The 5,451-nt window shown below is 48.1% G+C and overlaps 1 pseudogene; it reads left to right on the top strand.

The window, feature by feature from the left end:
* The first annotated feature begins 1,103 nt into the window (after positions 1-1,103).
* On the top strand, positions 1,104-3,103 carry LOC135913395 (uncharacterized; annotated as a pseudogene).
* The last annotated feature ends 2,348 nt before the right edge of the window (positions 3,104-5,451 follow it).

Below are 5,451 nucleotides of genomic sequence, written 5' to 3'. Positions count from 1 at the left end.
CAGAATGGCAAATGGCAAACAAATGTCATGGAATAAAACATTGACAGCGCATGGTTTCTATCTGAAATCTTATCATACCTAGAAATAAAAGTGCGATACAATAGCATAAATGGAACCTGAAAATGATATAGTTTGACTGGCACGTCTGTGCACTACCTCCGGCATCGGCCCAGTAAGGAATTTCGCAACATACCCGATACGGAAAAAGTGCGGGTAAAGTTATGAAGACGGGTGTTGGCTTTAATTAACAGACAAATGAAATCGTCCGATGGAAGGATTCAAACGGAGAAACTCTGGAACAGCAGCTCGTTTTTACTTAGGCTGCGTTGACTTCAATTCATATTGACACGACCGCTACGAATGTTACACTTTGTGTAATATTCTAACATGGTGTCATTGCATCCATCGCTTCGCCCTTGTGATGAAAACTGTGACCTGTATTTTTTTCATTCCGTTCTTTGTTTTTTTTTGTGTGTCATCCTTAAATTGTTCTCGGGCTTCTTTGTTAACGCGAGAGTTTCTGCCCCACATGTTATCATCGGTAAAATGCATTGACCGTACACTTTTCTTTTGAATGACAGGGGTATCATCGCAGTCAGGAATTCGTAATGCCCGCAGTATGCACTCCAACCAATATTAAATATTACTTTAATTTCATTCTGACGATCAGGGTCTATTGCGAATAACTGATCTAGATACGCCTTTCCCCACACAGATTCTAGAGGCTGACTGGCGATTGTGAATTGTAGTTTCCTTGCCAGGCTATTGAATACTTTCTTTGCCTTCTCTATATTAGTCATACAGCCTATCCTTACAATTTCGTGGTTAAGATCATCAATCATTAGTTGAAATTGATCTCCAATGTTATTGAACGGAACAATGTCAGCTGCCAGCCGAAGGTTGTTGAGATATTCCCCGTTGATCCTCATTCCTAAGCCTCCCAAGTCTGAGAGCTTAAATAGTTCTAAGCATACAGTCAATTACATTGGCCTTTCTTGATAGGTGATTTTCTACTTTCTTGTGGTGAAGCAAGGCAGCTGTGGAATCTCTGTTGGCATTCCCCGCGGTAGTTACGTATGTGTCCTGTACTTCTCGAATACGAAATGCTTCTATCAGAACACCAAACCATCGATGATTGCGGCAGCGCCCGCGAAAACAAAGCAATCTTAGGGCTCGACCTGCAGAGCGCCTTCGATAAGGTGAAACACTCGGCGATTCTGCAAGTCTCTAAGCTCAACATGGGCGAAAGATCCTAGAACTACATCAAGGACTTTCTCACGGACAGAACCGTCGAGCTACGAGCAGGCGACCTACATACGCAAGAGAGCAAGCTCCCGAGCACCGGCACACCGCAGGGATCGGTCATTTCGCCGATGCTGTTCAACTTGGTAATGATCGGAGTGGCCGAAAAGCTCGGGCACATCGAAGACGTCAGGCACACCATCTACGCGGACGATATTACGCTATGGGTAACCGGTGGCAGCGACGCCCACATCGAGGGCACGCTGCAAGCCGCCATCGACGCAATAGAAGACCAGCTGGAAGGCACCGGACTGAGATGTTCGCCGAGCAAATCGGAGCTTCTCATACTCCCACCTACCAAAAACAGCAGAGGCAAGACCAGACAACGCGAAAACGCAAAAATCAGAATCGTCACGAAATCCGGCAACGTGATTCCCAAGGTCGGCAAAATTAGGATCCTAGGCATGGTCATCGAAAAGCACGGAAGAAACGGCGAAACCATCACCCGTCTCAGGGCAAACGCCGCCAACGCGATTCGACTCCTCAAACGAGTCACTTCCCGGAAGGCTGGCATGGGAGAGGAGAGCCTAATTAGGCACGTCCAATCCTTCGTCATCAGCCACGTCGCGTACGTTGCAGCCTACCACAGATGGCTGCAACACGAACGAAACAAAATCAGTGTGCTCATCAGAAGAGCGTACAAGACGGCGCTGGGCCTGTTCGAGTCCACGAGCAGGACCCGCTTGTTACAACTCGGGGTACACAATACGCTCGAAGAAATAGCCGAAGTGCTACGGACCTCTCAACTGGAGCGGCTGTCCATGACCAAAGCCGGGAGAAAGATACTGGACGATCTGTGAATTAGACGCTCCAACGAGGTGGAGATGAAGCTCCCCGTCCGCAAATGGGTCCGACGCAAGACCAGAATCGACCCCATACCAAAGAACATCAATCCCAAGTTCAACAAGGGAAGACGAGCGGTGAGGACGAAGGCTTTCATCAACCAGCATGCCAACGACGAACACGCGCGGTACGTGGACGCGGCCAGCGGAACGCCTTCCCAGCGGTCGTCATAGAGGCGTCAACCGGTGCCACGAGGACGGCAGTGAGCGTGAGAAGCACCGGAACGGAACAAGCGGAGGAAGTAGCCATCGCCCTCGCCATCGCCTACGCAGACTGCCACACGGTGCTGAGTGACTCAAGACAGGCGGTGCGAAACTTCGCCAAACGCCAAATATGCAGGGAGGCTGGGTGCGTACTGCGAGCGGTCAAACTAGAAGAACGAAACGTACGACTCGAATGGTTCCCGGCGCATGCGGGCGACGCGTCGGAACGCAATGAGAACCATAATGAGACGGCACACGCAGCGGCGCGAGCGCTAACCAACCGCGCCCCGGCGACAGACCGTCCGACGTGGTTCGGAACCAAGGACCGCATGACGGATTACAATGAAATCACGAAGGCCTACCGCCAGGCTCGCAGGACTCTCCCACCCACGCACCCGAGAGTGAGTCGAGCGGAGGCGGCAGTACTGAGACAGCTCCAGACCCGATTGCTACCGAGCCCGAGACTGATGAATCGCATGTACCCCGAGACATATCCGACAGATATGTGCAGAGTCTTCCGGAAGGAGACCGCAGATTACACGCACATCTTGTGGGACTGCGTCAAATATCCAGAAGAAGCAAAATCAAGAACACTCCTATCGCGGCTCGAGGCAGCCGCGAAGAGCTACGACCGAGACAATCAGCTCTGGGCCGTCCAACAGGTCCTCGAGGCACTCGAAAGGCACGGGCCTAGCGAGCCGGCAACGGCGAGCGGAGACCCGCGCCGAGTAACGGCGACTTCGAGGATTATGTAGGCTCTCGTCGGGGCGCGGGAGCGCTCAACTGCAGGCATATATAAAGTTGCCTCCAATCCAATCCAATATCAGTGCTGGTATCTATATTGAATCAAATGCCTTTTGATATTCTATAGAAAGACAAATAGAACGGCAGTTTGTTCGATACAAATTTCTCAATTACCTTATTTGTGGCATGGTCATTATATATTGTAAAATATTTTTCCTGAAGCTAGCCTGCCCTCTTCGTTGACTGAAGACAAGTATTGGTCTGATTCTATTGGAAATTATCTTGGTGACTATTTTATGCAACACTGAAAGCAAGGTAATCGACCTATGATTCTTCAATTTTTTAAAATCACCATTTTTATGGATTATAATATTCTGGCATTCCATACGGCCAATATTGGTTTACGCTATCAGTGACGCATTATTTTCTTTTATGAACACGAAGCGAGAAGAGAACCTACTGACCTACCTGCCGCGAAATTCCAATCATAACGCAAAAAGTGTTGCATTAAAAGGTGAAAGCAAGCCGCGTGACATAAATGTAACGCAGTTCCTCGGTTCCTCATGGAAGAAAGCAAAGAATAGGCATTGCTTGGCGGACGCCAGTCTAGACAGAATTAGGGTTTCTACGGTGTTAGTGATGCCGACCTCATGGCAGTATGGCGAAGTGACATTTCAACTTCATCTACCTCCACTAATAAGGCAGTAATTTGAGAAAAAAAATCCTCCCATTCTTTATGATTAAACGCATCGCCAGAGTGCTAGTGTAAGTGTAAAGCAAAAATTTCCTATATGTCCTCATGCTGAGTCCTTTAGGTTGCCGCAGATTCAAATCCTGTGTAGGTTGCTTGCCTTCCATTGCTTGTTTCCTCAATTTTCGATCATGGAGCAGCTGATATACCAACTATACGAAGGGTTGGTTGCTTTATGAGACGCAACGAAGAAGGGCAAATTAACCGTTTGCAACGCAACATTCTTGTTTCCTTCTCCCAGTATGTGATGAGTAGTGGGGAAAACAAGGGCGATTTCCCTTTGTTCTCACCTGTTTACATACAGCAGATATGCCGCACCATCACGCCAATCCTCAGTATTGTTTCAACCGTTGAACTTGCTGTTTCGAAAAGACCAGGGAATCAGCCCTGCTATTCTATCCAACTTCTTGTATTGCCAAGGCGCCATAACGGTGCTTAGATGATCAGCAATTAGGAACGAATTCAGCGTCTGACACGTAAAGGGCATAGAATAGAGCAAATGCCCGCCTTTTCCTCAGTTACTTCTAAAGTTTATTTCACGCCAGACCTTAGCATACGTCATTGGGGCCATAAATACGATGGTGCGAACAATTCTAATGTGTGGGAGAACGACGCACTGGAGGAGTAAGGAAGGGGGGGGGGGGGTGCGTTACTGCCGGAAACAGGACAAATCCTTCGTGGCCACATTCCCGCAGTGCGATGGCTGTCAAACCTCGACCGCAAATGGTTGGCGATCAGTTGGCACCGGCTGCGCCTGATGTCGGCCGGAGCCCCCACCGCAACAGGCGATTCTTGCTACATGCAACCACCTGGCGTTCTTTATCACACTAAAGTCAGTACCTCGTATAGAGGGTAAAAATCGTTGTGGTTGCAACGTTCATTACCGGTATGTTCATGTTAGACGGAAAGTACGATGTTGTGAAGAATAAATGCGCAATCAACCTTCGTTGAATTGCTAGATTTCAAGCAAAGGGCTGCCGCCCCTGTGAAGGCGCTCTGATGCGTGCGCTGAATAAAGGTGGCTAAGCGCCCCAATTCGTCTCGCAATAGCACGATAACAAACGATCGCATCACGATAACACACCTTCCTGTCTTTGAAGTTATTATTCTTTGCAAATTATAAGTTCCACACGGTGGGCGCTGAGCCACCGTTGCGGGTTCTGTAAAAATTCAATTGCGAGTGAGTGCCAGTTTACGGTCAACCACTGCCATTTATACTTTGCGCGCCGTTACTTGTTTCCCATGTAGCACCAACTCACGTAGCCTTAAGTGCTTTTCTACGTTGAATTCTTCTCTTACGAAATTTTCCAGGAAAAATAGTGATTCAGCAATTTGTTCTCACTTGGAAAAACAAAAAAAATTAACTTCGAAGTCACTGGAGGTCTGATGTCAACACTAGCTATAGCTGGTGTCCAATAATGACGACACTTCCAGCACTCGTTGGAACTTCGGGTAACCGCAGTATGGCAATACTAGGCCTTCTAGTTCCGGAAGTGCAATTCGTGATTATGAGTTGCGGTATTTAGACATGTACTATAGCAGTTTTAGTTGAGTTCTTCATTACAGCGAGCATCTCGTATATTCTTGAATTTCTGCAAAAGGAAGTAC

Source organism: Dermacentor albipictus, chromosome 4 (assembly GCF_038994185.2).
Source record: "Dermacentor albipictus isolate Rhodes 1998 colony chromosome 4, USDA_Dalb.pri_finalv2, whole genome shotgun sequence".
Lineage (NCBI taxonomy): Eukaryota > Metazoa > Arthropoda > Arachnida > Ixodida > Ixodidae > Dermacentor > Dermacentor albipictus.
The sequence above is the reverse complement of the archived record's forward strand: the minus strand, read 5'-3'. Positions and strand labels throughout refer to the sequence as shown.